The 18,929-nt window shown below is 37.4% G+C and overlaps 1 pseudogene; it reads left to right on the top strand.

The window, feature by feature from the left end:
• The first annotated feature begins 3,188 nt into the window (after positions 1–3,188).
• On the top strand, positions 3,189–3,347 carry LOC150059904 (large ribosomal subunit protein eL39-like; annotated as a pseudogene).
• Positions 3,348–18,929: the final 15,582 nt, after the last annotated feature.

Here is an 18,929-nt window from a genome sequence, read left to right as displayed (position 1 = left end):
GCCAGTGGGGCACCTTTTGGCCTCTCTGACATTTGCAAGCTTTTCTGTGGTGTGTCCCAAATGTCTTTCCACCATCAGGGGTCACTCTCAACTGGATTGGAGTCTGACAAGTCTAATTGGCTAAAATCTATGCAGATTTAAACATCTAGCCCACATGCCAAAAATCTGATGTTTTCTCATGCTGCTTCTGAGTCCCTGGTATTATGGGATCGGTGCATGCCTGAATTATTATGTATCAGCTTATCCTTCTGTTAGCATGTTAAAGAGCAATTAGCTGGATGTGGTGTAAGAAATAGGGGAAGAACTTCAATGCAGTTCACTTGTAAATGCCTTTTATATTAAAAAAAAACTGTCAGACCATTGAACATTAGGGGTTGGAAAGCAGATTGAACTGTATAGTCAAATTTTTTAAAGAGTGAATAATTTCCTGAGAGTTGGTTTTGAAAAAAAATGAAAAGATTCTTGCTGGGCAAACATACAATGATAGTATGATGCAAATCACCCAGTCTTGATTCATGTAGGTTGTTCCCATTTCCTTTCCTATTTACACTTCTTTTCTTTCAAATTTCAGCTTCCTATGACTGGTTTGTAGCCAACTCTATAGATGAATTTTCTCATAGATTATATTTTGTCACCATTGCCAGTTCATTAGATTCTGAATTAATGACAGAATGCTGAGTGAGATGCATTCATAGGCAAACCAATTCTCTTGAATGAGATAATAAAGTCATATGTTTCTTGGAAATAATTCTTTGAAATTGACCATTATGGTATACATAGACTAATATAATAGCTTTGCTGGCATATTGCTTTATAGTTTCAGAAATATTTCGTCACACTTAATTTCTATAATAACCTTGGGAGGACAATGGGGCAGGATAGGCTAATATCTCTAAATTTATAAATAATTGTATGGTTACCAAAAAAATTAAATAAAGATACAATGTGTCTTTGCCAATGATATTCAGAGTTAGATTCTGATCTTGAAATCAGAATGCTTTATTTGCTGCTATATTTCTTTCAGTATATATACACATAAATATTTTTTGATGATAGACTATATATTATTTTTAAAATATGTTGGTAAGAGGGCAATAAGGTATGAGTAAACTTACCTATGTGAATTTTTAAAAGATAATGGAAATTACATTGTATTTTATATTTTTCCATTTTCTGAGGAATCTGTAGCATTGACTTTATACATGTAGTAAATGTAAAACTAATCTTTAAATTTTGACTATAAAACACTGATATGTATATTTAATGTAAATAATAATTTCAAATATCAAGTCAATAACACTTGCTATACTTTTTTATTGTAATGTATAGAGGGGTTTCAGTTATATTTCCCAGATAGTAGGTATATTACTTCTCTTACATTGATACCCCTTCACATGTTTTTGTCTCCATTTCCCTCCCCCTTCCAATCATCCTGCTTTACCCCCCATTCCCTTTCCTATTTCAAAGAAACAAGTAAACATACACAATATGCCAGGTAACAAAGTCAGATATTATAACAATATGAGTTTAACCAAAGGGAAACAAAAGAGAAGAGAAATAACATAGTAGATTACGAACAACAATCACATAAGATAAAGCTCTGGTTTTCTTCAGTTCGTATAACTCTTTCGCCTTTTACTTACTATACCTGGGAGCAGTTAAAAGCTATGACAGTAATTGTTTTGTTTTTTTTCCCTTCTTCCCTGTGCAGTGTTGCCCTTCTTCCTGATAATTACTTCATGTCTCAAAGTTGCTGAGGCTTCAAACTTCTCTGACTGCTTATTGATATCATAGTTGCAGTTGTAGAAGAAAAAAATTTGTATGTATGACTATATACATTATGGTGGTTTCCCAATAAATTAATGACTTTATTGTCTTTAGAAGGAATAATTACAAGGAGTATGGTAAGCTGTAGCTGTTTTCTTTCTTTCCTTTTTTGTTTGGGTACAATATTAGATATACAGAAGAATATATAAAATAAAATATTAGACATACAATATTTAGAGATTAAACTAGTAGAGATTTTCACATTAATGCAGCTCTTCATTATACTTTATCATATTTTTCCCTCCAAACATTTAATTTTAGGCTTATTGATATATTACAAAACAGAAGGGTACCATATCACCCATAGAAATATTTACTTTGACATTGGCCAAGATTTCCCATAATAAAATGAATAAACATTATTTTGACATATTTAGCCAGTCAAAGATTTTTCTTCTGTGTGTGTGTGTGTGTGTGTGTGTGTGTGTGTGTGTGTGTGTGTGTGTGTAGGCTGGAACTCCAAGTCTTACGTTCTCATTCATATCTGGTCATCTAGTACTGTATGCCACAGTAGCCATGCCTTTACTTTCAGCTTTGTGCTGGTGAGTAGGTCATGAGCATCTCAGATTTGTCTGCTAGACTGGCTTTTGAACACTGATTCTCAGATCTCAGCCTCCTGAGCAGCTATATTTATTGATGCCTAGTCAAGTAGTTTTTTAAACAAAAATATTTATTATAAAGATGATGGCCAGAGGAGTTACAGTTCCCTTTTTGTCCCTCCCTCCCCCCACCCAGCCTCACAAAGACGGGTAAATGAACAAACAAGACAAAAAGAAAAAGAAAACAAAGACTGTAATGAAGGAAAAGAACCCTCAGTCAAGTAGTTTTAATGAATGATATTTCAATGTTCCATGGCAAATAAAAATGAGACCACTGTGATTCTTGAATCGTGAAGAGGAATGGAATGAATCCTTTTTCACTGGTCTCTTTTGTTAGGAGGGTAGACAGAAATCCTCATTTATATGAATTAGTCTACTTTGCCTGGCATGATTAGTATTACTGCTTCACTTTATTTTCAAACTATAGGAGTATATTAATTGAACATTTAGTTCCTGTACCATTTTTCTAAATGTTCCGTAATGGACTCAGTTCACTAGGACATTGAGTTTCCGGGTCAAATTGCAAGTAGCCACGTGATTTAGGTCAAATTATCTCTTAGTAAGTAAAATTTCTCAATTACAAAAGACTAACATATGTTTCTTAAATAATAATACTTTACCAGAATTTTTTAACTAGTTATTAAAAATATGTGGTGATCATGACAAAAAGAACCCTAAAATTTTATAGTTTATAAAATGTTTTAAAGTATGCTCTTCAGCTTTTGTTCACCATCCTGGTTAAAGCTCAAGCTTGGGCTTCTCACCATGTCTTCTCATAAGACTTTCAGAATCAAGCAATTTCTGGCCAAGAAACAAGAGGAAAATTGCCTCATTCTCTTGTACATTTGGATGAAAACTGGTGACAAAATCAGGTAAAACTCCAAGAGAAGACACTGGAGGAGAATCAAGCTGGGCCTGTGAGGAATTGAACCAGACACCACACATTTATGCTCCACCATGAACAAATTAAGCTGAAATGTAGCTACTGTGTGAACTGACATTTGGGCATTTTTTTTTTGTGCCAGTCCTGGGCTTGAGCTCAGGGCCTGAGCACTGTCCTTGGACTTTCTCAAGGCTAGAGCTCTACCACTTGAGCCTCAGCACCACTTCCGGCTTTTTTCTATATATGTGGTACCGAGGAATCGAACCCGGGTCTTCATGCATGCTAGGCAAGCACTTTAACCACGAGGCCAAACTCCCGGCCCCACATTTGGGCATTTTTAAACTGATTTTTTCTTTGGTTACTTTAAGAATGGGCACACTGAATAATAAATATGTGATATCTTAAAAAAATCTTTTAAAGTGTATAATGGCCTGGCATGTATAGACTTGGAATCTGATTTGGATTGTTAGTCTTACTCAATATGATTTTTGTGGAATTACATAGGACTATGAACGTTTTTTTTGCCAGTCCTCACCTTGAGCTCAGGGTCTGAACACTGTCCTTGAACTTTCTCAAGGCTAGAGCTCTACCACTTGAGCCTCAGCACAACTTCCGGCTCTTTTCTATGTATGTGGTACCGAGGAATCAAATCCAGGTCTTTGTGCATGCTAGGCAAGCTCTCTACCACTAGGCTAAACTCCCAGCTCAGGACTATGAATTTTTTTATTTTTTTTAAAGAATTTATTAATGTTGATTTTTACATCATATTTTAAATGACAAGTTTAACATACAAGTGTTCAAGGAGGGAATCTCTATTTACAATCACTGGGACTTAGTATTTAGAACTTAATCACAATTAGGCTAAGGGTTTGTATGTCATAGAAACATATTAATTTATGAAATAAAACATTATATCTAAAGAGTCATAGGTTTTTATGTCTATATAGTTATGTTTATATTTCCATTACCATTCTGATAGCTTTGGCTATGCAGTCATTGAGTCCTCGCTCTTGTACTCTTTGGATTTAATAGCCACATATTAAGGATACCATGTGCCTTTTGTTCCTTAGGTCTTGACTTGTCTCACTCAAAATGATTCGCTCTAGATTCATCCACTTCCCTGCGAATGCCATTATTTTATCTTGTCTGTTGGCTGTGTAGAATTCCATTGTGTATATATACCACATTTTCTGTGTCCATTCATCTGCAGTAGGGCATCTGGATTGTTTCCATCGCCTGGCTGTTGTGAATAGTGCAGAGATGAACATAGCTGAGCAGGTGTCCTTACAATATCCTGGGTCATGATGTTCAGGGTAGATGCCCAGAAGTGGTATGGCGGGATCATAGGGAAGGTCTATTTTCAGTTCTTTAAGGAATCTCCCACACTGCTTTCCAGAGTGGCTGAACTAGTCTTCATTCCCACCAGCAGTGTAGGAGGGTTCCTTTTTCTTCACAACCCCGCCAGCAACTGTCATTGTCTGAGTTCAAAATCTTGGCCATTCTTGTTGGGGTAAGGTGGTATCTTAGGACTGTTTTTATTTGCATTTCCTTTATGACCATAGATGATGAACATTTTCTCATATGCTTTTTGGCCATTTTAATCTCTTCTTCTGATAAGTCTCTCTTTAGTTCCCTTGCCCATTTAGTGAATGGTTTATTGGGTTTTGGGGGGATTAGTTTCTTGGGTTCCCTGTAGATACTGGATATTAAGCATTTGTCAGATGGATTATTGGTGAATATCTTTTCCCAGTTGGTTGGCTTTCTCTCCACTTTTGCAACTATGTTTTTATCTGTACAGAAACTTTTTATTTTTAGGTAGTCCCATTTATTGAGTCTCTCTCCAATTCTGTATAGGAATCTTTTGCCTGTGCCTATGAGTTCCAGTGTCTCTCCTACTTTATCATGTAGCAGTTTCACGGTTTGTAGTCTGACGTTGAGGTCTTGGATACACTTTGAGTTAATGCTTGCGCATGACGAAAGGCTAGAGTCAATTTTAGTTTTCTGCATGTGGCTGCCCAGTTTTGCCAGCACCAATAATTGAATAGGCTGTGTTTGTTCCACTGTGTAACTTTGGCTCCTTTGTCAAATACAAGTTGACTATAGGTATGTGGTTCTATTTCTGGGTCTTCTATTCTGGCCCACTGTCTCTCTTCTGGTCTGTTTTTGTGCCAATACCAAGCAGTTTTTGTTATTATGGCTCTATAGCAGAGTTTAAAGTCTGGTATTGTAATACCACCAGCATTGCTCTTTAAGCCTAGAATTGTTTTGGCTATTCTAGGTCTTTTCTTGTTCCATATGAATCTTTGGATTATATCTTCTATTTCCGTAAAGAATGTCTTTGGGATTTTGATGGGGATTGCATTGAATTTATATATCAATTTTTGCAGTATAGCCATTTTCACTATGTTGGTTCTCCCTAGCCATGAGCATGGGATGTCTTTCCATTTCCTAGTGTCCTCTTTAATTTCTTTCATTAGGCTTTTATAATTTTCATTGAATAATTCCTTTACTTCTTTGGTTAAGTATATTCCTAAGTATTTTATTCTTTTGGGGGCTATTGCGAATGAGATCATTTTCTTGATTTGGCCTTCTGTTTGTGTATTGTTGGTATACAAGAAGGCTATTGACTTCTGAAGGTTAATTTTGTATCCTGCCACTTTGCTAAAGTAGTTTATTAATTCTAGAAGTTTGGGAGTGGAGTTTGTTGGATCATTCAAGTAGAGGATCATGTCATCTGCGAATAGGGATAGTTTAATTTCTTCTTTCCCTCTGTGGATCCCTTTGATATCCTTTTCTTGCCTTATTGCTCTGGCTAAGGGTTCCAGCACTATATTGAAGAGAAGTGGAGAGAGTGGGCATCCCTGTCTAGTCCCTGATTTTAAGGTAAATGGTTCCAGTCTTTCACTATTTAGTATAATACTGGCTGTAGGTTTTTCATATATCGCTTTCACTGTTTTGAGGAATGTACCTCTTATTCCTATTTTTTTAGTGTTTTCAACATGAATGGATGTTGTATTTTGTCAAATGCCTTCTCCACGTCCAGAGAAATTATCAAATGATTCTTATCCTTAGCTCTATTGATGTGATGTATTACATTGATTGATTTGCGAATGTTAAACCAGCCTTGCATCTGTGGGATGAAGCCTACTTGATCATAATGTATAATTTTTTAGATTTGTTTCCGGATTCTGTTGGCTAATATTTTATTGAGGAGTTTTGCGTGAGATAGATCTGTAGTTTTCTTTTTTTGTTGGGTCTTTCCCTGGTTTGGGGATGAGAGTAATATTAGCTTCATAAAATGAGTTTGGATTGCTCCTTCTGTTTCTATTTCTCGGAAGAGTTTCAAGAGTATAGGTGTTATTTAATCTTTAAACGTCTTATAGAATTCCCCAGTGAAACCATCTGGACCTGGGCTCTTTTTAGTTGGCATTTCCCTGATTGCTTCCACAATTTCGTTGTAAAAGATTGGTTTGTTCAATTTGTTTACCTCATCGTTATTCAGTGTGGGTAGCCTATATTTATTTAAGAAATCATCCATTTCTACTAGATTTTCTTGTTTCTCTGAATATAGGTCCTGGTAGTACCTATTCATTATGGACTGAATTTCTTGGGAATCAGTTGTGATTGTTCCCTTGGGCCTCTAATCTTGTTTATTTGACTCTCCCCTTTCCTTTTTTTGATTAATCTTGCCAGGGGTCTGTCTATTTTGTTGACTCTTTCAAAGAATCAACTTTTTGATTTATCTATTTTGTGTGTAGTAGAATTTATTTCAATCTCTGATATTTCTTTTTTTGTGGATTTTTATTTATTTATTTATTTTTATTGTAATTAATAAAAGGGTTACATGATATTTGCCAGATAGAAGGTACATTAATTCACATATATTGATACCCTTTCACATTTCTTGGTCCCCATTACCCTCCCCTCCACCCCCCATCTTGGTTTTCCCCCCTCCCTATCCAATTTCAAATAACCAAATACAAATAAATCCAGTATATCAGATAACAAAGTGAGATACTGTAACAATATGAGATAACCAGGGGACAGCAAAAGAGATGAGAGATAACATAGTACATTAAGGACAACAATCATTCATTGTATGACTTTTGTTTCAATATCCAGGAGGTCTTTTCACTTAGATTCATACTATATGACGTTATGTATCAAGGTTTTGCTCTATTGCAGATCTCTGCTAGTAGAGCCCAAGGTTTCTACTGATTATGACAAATGAAGGGAACCATTGAGCCTAATTTCCTTTGAGTCTGGCTTACTTCATTTAATATGATTTTTTTTGCATTTTAACTGTTTTATTCAGTTTTTGAACTCTATAGGAAAGCAGAAAGCATTTGGATGCCTAGTTTATGAATTAACATATATGCTGGAGTCTGGCTTAGTGGTAGAGTGCTTGAGTAGCATGCACGAAGATGTGGGTTAGATTCATCTGTACCACATACACACACACAAAAAAAGGCACAAGTGGTACTGTGGCTCAAGTGGTAGAGCACTAGCCTTGAGGAAAGCCCAAGGATAGTGCTCAGACTCTGAGTTCAAGCCCCCGAACTAGCAAAGTAAAAAAAAAATAACAATTATCATAAACTTTTCATGACTTATAAGAACATGATAATTCAAAAGCTCTAAAAATATATTATTTCATTACCTAAATAAGATGAATATTTCATAAATGAACAAGGAAAATACCTTTCCAAAGTTACAATGAAGCTGAAATCTAAAGTACAGTCTACCTGTGTAGTCTACTGTCCAAATCCTTCATTATATTAACCCATTTTTCTTTTTTTAAAATTTTTTTATTGTAATTAATAAAAGGGTTACATGATATTTGCCAGATAGAAGGTGCATTAATTCACATACATTGATACCCTTTCACATGTCTTGGTACCCATTACCCTCCCCCCCACCCACCACCCACCCCCCGTCTTGGTTTTCCCCCCTTCCCTATCAAATTTCAAATAACCAAATACAAATAAATTCAATATATCAGATAACAAAGTGAGATACTGTGACAATATGAGATACCCAAGGGACAGCAAAGGAGATGAGAGATAACATAGTACATTAAGGACAACAATCATTCATTATATGGCTTTTGTTTCAATATCCTGGTGGTCCTTTCAATTAGCTTCATACTAAATGGCCTTATGTATCAAGGTTTTGCTCTATTGCAGATCTCTGCTAGCAGAGCCTAAGGTTTCTACTGATTATGACAAATGAGGGAAACCATTGAGCCTAAGTTCCTTTGAGTCTGGCTTACTTCACTTAATATGATTTTTTCTAAGACTTTCCATTTCCTAACAAATGGGGCGATGTCGGTTTTTTCTGACAGCAGCATAGAATTCCATTGTGTACAAATACCACAACTTGTTCAATTTCTGATATTTCTGATTTTAGTTTTGTTATTTCTGTCCTTCTAGTTGTTTTAGAATTAACTTTTTCTTGCTCCTCTACGTGCTTCAGTTTTTTTTAGGTTATTTGCATGCTCTTCTTCTATCTTTTTAATATACACTCCTACTGTGATAAATTTGCCTCTTAGAACTGCCTTTGCTGTATCCCATAAGTTCCGTTGTGATGTTTCTTGATTGTCATTACATTCAAGGAAGTTTTTAATTTCATTTCTGATCTGATTTGTTACCCAGGAGTTATTCAGAAGTGTGTTGTTCGGTTTCCAAGTGATTGAATGTTTTTTGACTTTGACTGCCTTGTTCAGAATTAGTCTGACTCCACTGTGGTCTGATAGAACGCATGGGATTATATCAGTCCTCCTGTATCTGCTTAAGTTTTCTGTTTGAACTATTATATGATCTATTTTGGATTGTGTTCTATGTGCTGCTGAGAAAAATGTAAAAAGTTTCGCCGCTGGGTGGAAGACTCTGTGTATATCTGTTAAGCCCAGCTGGGCTATAGTGTAGTTTAAATTGATGGTGTCTTTGCTTAATTTTTGTTGAGTTGACCTGTCATTTGTTGAGAGTGGTGTATTGAGGTCTCCCACTATGATTTTGTTTGAGTCTATCTTGTTCTGTAATTCTAAGAGAGTTTGTTTGACGATTTTGGGTGCTCCTGTGTTGGGGGAGTAACTGTTTATAACTGTAATATTATGGGCATGGATTGTAACCCTTACTAATATATAATGGTCGTCTCTATCTTTATGTACTGATATTACTGAGAAGTTTTGTCGGAGATTAAGATTGCTACTCCTGCTTTTTTGCATGGTGCATTGGAGTGGAAAATTCTTTTCCATCCTTTCACTTGGAATTTGTTTCTGTCTTTGGCAGTGAGGTGGGTCTCTTGGAGGCAACATATGGATGGGTGGTGTTTCTTAATCCAGTCTGCTGCTCTGTGTCTTTTGAGTGGATTGTTCAGCCTGTTCACATTTAGGGAAATTATGGAGAGGTGGTCAGTGTCCCATTGTCATTATTTATTCTTACTTCTAAGATTCTTTCTCTCTCTTTTTTCCCCCTTTTGTGTTTAGTGAATTATAGATATTTGCTTCTTGATGGAGTTTATTGATGTTCTATAATTTGTTCTCGATTAATTAGTATTTTTTTGTAACGCTGGTTTAGTGTGCACGTATTCATAAAACTTCTCTTTGGAGTGAAATATTCTTGTTTCTCCCTCAAATGTAAATGCTAGTTTTGCAGGATATATCAGTCTGGGTTGGCAGTTGTTGGTCTTCAGGATATCAATGATGTTTTTCCAAGCTTTTCTTGCATTTTGGGTTTGCGTGGAGAGATCTGCTGTAATTCAAATTTTTTTCCCATTGTATTATAGCTCTTTCTTTGTTTTTGCCGCATTTAAGATCAATTCCTTGGTATTCGGGTCTAGTGTCTTTACTATGATATGTCTAGATGAATTCCTTCCAGGATCTTGCCTGTTTGGAGTCCTGAAACCTTCAATAATGTGAGTATTTTCCCTTTTGAGGTTGGGGAAGTTCTCTGCTATGATTTTGGTGAATAAAGGTTGCATTCCTTTGTCCTGAAATTCTGCGCCCTCCTCAACCCCTATTATATGAAGATTAGACTTTTTTGCTGCATCTGCCAGTTCCTGGAGCTCTCGCTGGAGGATTCTGACTGATTTTTCCAAGGTGGCGATTCTCCGTTCCAGCTCTTGTGTTTTATCTTCCATTCCTGATGTTCTATTCTCTATCTCAGTCAATGTGCTGCTTAATGCCTCCATTTTTGCTTGAAGTGTGGACACTGAGCTGATCATGTCTGCTGTGAGGGTGTTAATCTTTTCTTCCATTTCTCTTTTGAATTCAAGGAGCTCTTTGGTGATTTCCTGCTTATGTTCCTGGAATTGTTTTTGGAATTCTGTTTTAATCTCTTTAGTCATGTCCACAATCATCTGCTTGAATAGGGTCATGTTTCGTGTCACTTCAGGAGTCATTTCTTGGGATAGTGACATCTCTCTCGTCCCTTCGCTCTTGTTTCCTTTTGGGCTTTGTGTGGGACTTTGATTATTTATTTATGTCGTAATTCGTCTTTGCGCTCTCCTAGGCATGGAGAACTGTTGTTGTAGTTTGCTCTGTGGTCAGTAGGTGGCAGTCTTTACTTGGATTGGGACCGGTGGTTCTGGGAATCTGTGTAAACCTGTGGTTCTCGGCCAAATTGATTCTTCTGCTGACTAGGTCAGAGTTTGCAGTTTTTGCAGGTGTTTGGCCTGTTCCCAGAGGCTGTGTGCTGCTGCATGACTAGCTCTCAAGCCAACCAGTGGCCTCACAGTGGGCTGTGGGTTGGATCTGCGTGCTTCAGTCTCAGCCCGCTGGGCAGATGGTTGGTTTTCCTGTGCTGCTTCCAGGGGCCTGGAGTTTGGGACTTTCCAGGGACTCTCAGGTAGGCCAGCTGGTGACTGCTCTGTTCCCAGGGGCAGGGCCCAGCCAAGGACGTGGGCTCCAAGGGCCTTTCTATTTTTCAGAAGGCGAGCTTGGCTGCTGGTCAGCCCTTCAATTCTGTGCTGTGTTTCTGCCGCTTTGGCCAGGAGTCTGTGACTGTGGGAGGCCCTTTGGTGCTGTCTTGCTGGGGATTCCCAAGTGGAGGATGTCCGGCTCAAGATTTGAGGGGGACAGATGCTGGCTCCTAAACTCCCACGCACCCTACCCGCTGTTGGAAGGTAGGGTCTCAGCGCCCCCCACTCTCCAGATCCTGTAGCCTGGGAGAGGAACCTGTTGTATGGGTGGGAGCAGGGACAGCTCTGCCTCCCTTGGCGGGGTGCTGGGTCTTAGCACCCACCCGCCTGTCAGTCTCCAGTCAATGGCCTGGGGGAGGGGGCTATTGGGAAAGGGACAGGATTCTAAATTCCTTGCTCTCCTGTCCTTGCCAGTCTTTCTTGGGCAGGGTGGAGGGGTCTGAGTTAAGTTCTATAGCTTGGCACCGGCTCTGCTTTCCCGATGGGTTTGGGGTCACGCTGGGCTACCCACTGGGCTACCTGCTGCACTACTCACTCCTCTGCGTTTGGCTGTGGGTGCTCTACGGTGTTGGAGAATCATTCACTCCCCTCAGATCTCCGCTGCCGCTTGTGGTCCACATCTGGGTTCTGCTGCTTGCTGTTCTGGTCTGCGTTGGTTCCTGCGTCTCAGGACTATGAATTTTTAAAATATTTGTTTTAATTTTCATTTCAAAATGAAAAGAAAATTGCCGCTATTCTTCTACAGATTTAGTCCATGATAGCCCTTTATTAGATATTTTTTTCCTAGTTTTTTCCATATTTTTATTGTAATAAATAGAAGAGTTATATTATATTCACCTGATAGAAGGTGCATTACTTCACAAACATTGATACCTTTACTCATGTCTTGTTCCCAATTTTCCTCCCCCCACCCCTGCCCCTCATGTTGTTTTCCCTACTTCCCTATCCTATTTCAAATAACCAAATAAGGGTAAAAACTGAAAACTTTACAAGAAGGAATAGTAGAAACACTAGGTCTCCTTGGAACAGGTCAAAACTTTTTTAATAAGGACCCAGAAACATAACAAATTAGAGAAAGTCTGGATAAGTGGGACTGTATTAAACTGCAGAGCTTCTGTATGGCGAAGGCCATAGCTAGCAAATTAACTAGAAAGCCTAGAGAGAGGAAGAAGATCTTCACTAACCATGCCTATACAGACAAAGGCCTCATATCTAAAATATATCAACAGTTCAAAAAACTGAATCACTCCAAAACTCATCTCCAAAGAAACAACCATCCCATTCAAAGACGGGCCAGAGACTTAAAGAGAGTCTTCTCTGAAGAAGAAATAAGAATGGCCTATAGACACATGAAGAAATGCTTGACCTCTCTGCCCATAAAAGAAATGCAAATCAAAACAACTCTTAAGATTCCACCTCACTCCAGTTAGAATGGCCAGGATGAAGAAATCTAATAACAGTAGATGCTGGAGGGGATGCGGCCAGGAGGGATCACTACTACACTGTAGGTAGGAGTGCAAACTTGTTCAACGACTAAGGAAAGCAGTATGGAAGTTCCTCCAAAGACTAAACAATTGATTATTTTTTCCATATATTTTTATTGTAATTAATAGAAGGTTTACATTATATCCACCAGATAGAAGGTTCATTACTTCACATACATTGATACCCTTTCTCATGTCTTGGTCTCCATTTCCCTTCCCCTACCCCTATCCAATTTCAAATAACCAAATACACATATACAACATATCAGATAACAAGATGAAATACTCTAACAATATGAGAATACCCAAGGGACAACAAAAGGGATGAGAAATAACATAATATGTTAAGAACAACATTCACTAATTATATAGCTCTTGTTTCCATATCCTGGAGGTCCTTTCATTTAGTCTCATCCTATATGGCTTTGTGTAATTAGGTTTTGAGCTATTGTAATCCTCTACTAGGAGAGTCCAAGGTTTGTACTAATTTTTACAAATGAGGGAAACCATTAAGCCTATGTTCCTTTGGGTCTGGCTTACTTTACTTAATATGATTTTTTCCAAGTCTTTCCATTTCCTTACAAATGGGGTAATGCTGTTCTTTCTGAAGTCAGCATAGTATTCCATTGTGTGTAAATACCATATTATTTTGATCCAATCATCAACTGAGGGACATCTGGGTTGGTTCCATATCTTTGCTATGATAAATAGTGCTGCAATGAACATCGTTGTGCTAGTGGATTTAGTATGTCCTGGCTTCTGGACCATTGGGTAAATGCCAAGGAGTGGAATTGCTGGGTCATAGGGGAGCTCTATGTTTAGTCTTTTGAGGAACTGCCATACTGCTTTCCATAGTCGTTGAACAAGTTTGCACTCCCACCAACAGTGTAGTAGTGATCCCTCCTGGCCGCATCCACTTCAGCATCTGTTGTTATTAGATTTCTTCATCCTGGCATTTCTAACTGGAGGGAAGTGGAATCTTAGAGATGTTTGATTTGCATTTCTTTTATGGGCAGAGATGTTGAGCGAATATTCCTTCATGTGTCTATAAGCCATTCTTATTTCTTCTTCAAAGAAGACTCTATAAGTCTTTGGCCCATCTTTGAATGGGATGGTTGTTTCTTTGGAGATTAGTTTTGGAGTGATTCAGTTTTTTGAGCTGTTGATATATTTTAGATATGAGGCCTTTGTCTGTTGTATGGTTAGTGAAGATCTTCTCCAACTCTGTAGGCTTTTTGGCTCACGCCTGTAATCCTAGCTACTCAGGAGGCTGAGATCTTTGGATCAAGGTTCAAAGTCAGCCTAGACACTAAAGAACTTGAGACTTTCTATATAGGATGAGGCTAAATGAAAGGACCCCCCAGTTCATTTATTTATTTATTCATTTATTTATTTATTTTTGCAATCCTGGGCTTGAGCTCAGGGCCTGAGCACTGTCCTTGGATTTTCTCAATGCTAGAGCTCTGCCACTTGAGTCTCAGCACCACTTCTAGATTTTTTCTGGGTATGTGGTACTGTGGAGTTGAACCCAGGTCTTCGTGCATGCTAGGCAAGCACCCTACCACCAGGCCAAACTCCCGGCCCTCTTTCCTAGTTTTATAAAAGCAATTTAACAAATGATCTTAGCGTCATGTAAATTATGATTGACCTTGTTTTCTCAAGTGTACCATTTTATTTTAATCATTTTCCTAATTTAAAGGATTTAAAAATGACTTAATATCACATGGAGATTTTGGATTAAACTGATATGGTCTGAGCTCAAAAGATATGTTCTGGTTCCTTCTAAAGAATCAGAATAAGCTACTCAGGAGGCTGAGATCTGAGGATCAAGGTTCAAAGCCAGCCTGAGCACAAAAAGACCTGAAACTCTTTTCTCCCATTAATCATTAGAAAAGTAAAGTGGGCCTTGGCTCAAGGGTAGGGTGGTAGCCTTGAACTGAAGAGCTCAGGAAGAGTGTCCAGGCCCAGGATGGGGCCCTGAGCTGAAGAGCCCAAGAACAGTGCCCTGTATGAGTTCAAGCCCCATGAGTCAACCCTCCCCCCACCCTGCCACCACACACAAAAGCAAAAAAAAAAAAAAAAACCCACAAAAAACCCAATACAACTCTTGCCAGCCATCTAACAACTAAGGAGAAACAAGCTAGGCAGATCAAGCTAAAATGGAGAATGATTGGGCGTAGTGTGATATGGAGTTCCTTGGTTTTAAGTATTGGAACAGAGAGCAAAGTAAGGAATGTAGGTAGGATGTAGACCTGTTAGGGTAGGGAAATTTTGACTTGAAATTTAATGTGAGTGGATACAATATTTTAAACTAATGGACAAATTTACTTGGCTATGTGTTAGAAAAGAAAGACACAGGTGAAATGCATTAAGAAGTGATGTTCTGATTGGCTTCCTTTTGCAGATTTATTTTTACATATAGCTTCACGTCAGATGTCAATTAGGAATTGAATGTAAAATTTTCTTATGTATGGAGGCACATTTACTGTTGAATTTAGCAGTATTTTGTTAAGGATTAGTTTATCAATCCTTCTTAAGGATATTTCTCTATTTTTCTTTTCTTTTTATATCTCTGCTTGGTTTTACTAAATAATCCCATAAAATGCCATTTTTGGAAAGAATTTGAAAAGGATAATCATTAATTCTCTAAATGGTAGAATTTTCTAGTCAAATTTCTGGTCTTGAGATTCCTGTTAATTTTGGATGATTTTGTTAAACTGGTTATCATTTGCTCTAAATTGTGGGCAACTCATTGTTTTCTTTTTTTAACAGTAAATAGGTTGGCATTTAGTTTTATATTGACAGAGTTTGGGGACATTCAAATTTGACTTTTGACTTTGACTTTTAATTTCAACAGTCAAAAGTTATCAATTTGTAGATTATTGGCATCGAGATTTGAAGCCTTTAGATGACAGAACTAAAAAAATGGTCATCCTACAAATGTGAAGAAATCAATATTCATCAACTAGAGTAAAAAAATTGAATTTGAAAGTATATTACCATTTGCTAAAGAGAATAATGATTATGTTCTTGCAATAGGAAAAGGAAAAGAAGGTGGCTATGAAGGTCTGAAGATTTATGCATTCATTCTTTTAAAAAGTGTAGATCTAAATGGTTAGAACGTTGTTGGAAATTTTCTGCAGTGTTTCTATCTACCTAATCTACAGATCATGTGCTTTGATTATGTCAACAATCTTATCATTTTGCTTTAAGTTATGTCCTCTTAGGCTTTGTATTAGTCATTTTTTCAATAGTATGTCAATATACTTGAGCAAACTTAAAGGAAGGAATACTGTTTTGGGCCTTGGATTTGGAGGCTTCAGCTAGTTTCATCAATGTTGGGTCTAAGGAAAGACAGCATCATTGCAGAGTGTATAGCAGGCCCCAGGGTAGCAGAGAGTGGGCAGTGGGAAGTAGTCTGATTCAAGATATAGATTCCAACAACATGCCCAGTGACGTTCTCCAGCTTCTACTTCCAAAAATTATGTTCTAGAATTATATTTATAGAATGTGAATCATTATAGTTAACTATAATTACTCATTAATGTTGGCTCTAGGTTTTGAAGTGACCAGAAATATACTCTTAGGATCATAGTTTTGGAATGGAGTAATTTTATTCTTTTGTTTTGATACTAACATTGACTTGTCTGTTCAAAAATTCTGTATGTGAAATAGATACATGTAGTCAATTATAAGGATATTAATTTTGTAGTGTGACTTGTCGAAGATGATATTTATTTATTGTGATTTGAGAAGATGTTGTGACAACTTCCTTAATGTTTTCCACCTCATTCATTAAAAATGTTCTTTTTTATTTGTGTATATTTTATATTTATTTTTCAAAGAAATATAAATATTGGGAATTTTTGTGGATATAAGAGTGTTTTAAATTTAGGTGTATTGCTATAAAAGGATGAGAATTTTCAGATTGTATCATGATGATATATTTTTCAAGCAATTTTATTGATGTAGTCTTCACATGCCACAGATTTACCCTTTTAAAATATATAATTAATTTAACTTTCATCAACTTAGAAAGCTAGGCAACCATTACAGCAAGCCAGCTTAGACCATTACCCTAACACGTTCTCTGTTTTCTGGAAATCAGCTGTTTCTATGATTTTGGTTATTATAAATTTACCTTTTTTGGCTTGTCTTCAATAGTATTAAACAAGACAAACTTTTCGGTCTGACTTCTTTCATTTAATGTTATAGCTCATGGTTAATCTGTGCAGGGCTATGGATCCGTAGTTAATCCTTTCATTTATCTAGTCACTAGTTGATAGAATCTTCTGGATATTCTGTGAAGAGTATTTGCAGGAATATTTGTCAATATATATTTATTTGGGTACATATTTTTACATTCTTGGTTAGAGTCCCTTTGTAGCTGGGGTTTGAATTCAGAGTATCATGCTTGTTAGGCAGATATGTGTTCTACCCTTGAACCTTACCTCCTAGTCCTTTCCATTTTTGAAAGAGTTCTGCTTCCTTCCCAGGCATACACTTGAAAGACAATATGTTTTTGTCTTTCTATCATATCCAGGATAACAGGTGTGCATTGGTTGAGGAATGGATCTCATGAACTTTCAGGGTTGGCCTTGAACCAAGAACCTTGTCATTCAGCCTTCCAGATTATAGGTAGGAAAGATGAAAGCTTTCCCTGGACTTCTGATCCAGGAAAGCCTGGAACACCTTGTTTCAACAGTTCTAGGCTTCTACCTCAAAACAAATTCTAAAAGTCTGACCTAGATTTACCCACACAGGATATTCCATGCTAGTTTTATGTTTCAGGGTCATGGTACCCAGAAGAAAGCCCATGATGCCGTTAGGGAATCTGGCTCCTTGGGGTTCCCTTACCAGAAGCAGAGCTAGAGGTGTGGCTCAAGTGATAGTGTAGCAGCCTACCAAGGGTAAACCCCTGATTTCAAACTTCAGTATCTCCAAACAAACAAACAAAACCAGCTGGGAAGAAAAAAATGTACCATTTTTGGCAGCCCTTGTGTTTGGCTTCTGGTAGAATGCCCAATATTGTGTATGTAATACTGTGTATTGGTCTTTTGTTGCCATTCACTAGTGGCACAAAATGGCAAGCCAAGAATGATGGCATCCACAGCATGCTTTGTAGACAGTCCAAGTTTCCCAGTCTCTGTCCTTCCTGTGCCATTTGCTTTGCTTCTTGAGGGATCTTTCAAGAAGGTGATGTACTGAGATCAGCACCCGCCACAAAGCAGACTGGATCTGATAAGCTAAGAAAGGAGCCTCTGATTTGATCAGTAGCCTAGACTTTATTCATTACTTCTAGGAGCTCTGTTTCTAGTTCTTTAGTCAGTGTATTTATCTTTGAATTAAATGTGTTAACTCAAATTACTGCCACATCTCCTTTGACTCAATAGTTAATACTATGGCCATTGTCAGCAAAGCTGACGACCTTGTGAAGCTGCTGTAGCATTAGAGGCAGTGAAACATCTAGGGCAACTAGATGGCCCCCTGGCCACCATCTTGAGCTAGGGAGATTGCAAGTATACAACACTTCTCTCTTCATTCCATTGCTGACTTGTTGAGTTTTACAAATTAGGAATGGTGGTTGAGATTTGCCAAATTTTATCAGCCAATATGGTTCTTTTCTCCTTTGTTCTGCTAATGCAGTGAATGTAATTTTGTGGAATAGATTCTACTTGATGATAATTATAGCAACTGAAAGTATGATTCTTTTTTATATTGGCTCAATTTGCTAATAGATTGTTTCTATGTTCATAAGGATGATGGTAATAGAATAGAATGGGAAATATTTTACTCTGAAAATTTGCTAAAAATTTGGTATTGTTACTTGTGCTATAATCAGCATACCATATTTTTATTTTGAAACAGATTATATTAAAGGTTTATATCTTACTTATGGCTTTATATTAAATTCTGAATAAATTAAAATTCATTACCATATTTTACCAATGTAAAGAGAACCTAAATCTGATTGAACTTTTTACAACTACCAAGCAACAAGGCTGTACCTACATGCACTTTTAGGTTTGTGTGTGTGTATGTGTGTGTGTGTATGTGTGTGTGTGTGTGAGAGAGAGAGAGAGAGAGAGAGAGAGAGAGAGAGAGAGAGAGAGAGAGAGAGAGAGAGAGAGAGAGAGAGAGAGAGGGGGGGGGGCGAGGGCGAGGGAGAGGGAGAAGGAGAGAGAGAGAGAAGGTGAGAGAGAAAGAGAAAAAGTGAAA

Source organism: Megascapheus bottae, chromosome 8 (assembly GCF_031878675.1).
Source record: "Megascapheus bottae isolate mThoBot1 chromosome 8, mThoBot2.hap1, whole genome shotgun sequence".
NCBI classification, from domain to species: Eukaryota; Metazoa; Chordata; class Mammalia; order Rodentia; family Geomyidae; genus Megascapheus; species Megascapheus bottae.
The sequence above is the reverse complement of the archived record's forward strand: the minus strand, read 5'-3'. Positions and strand labels throughout refer to the sequence as shown.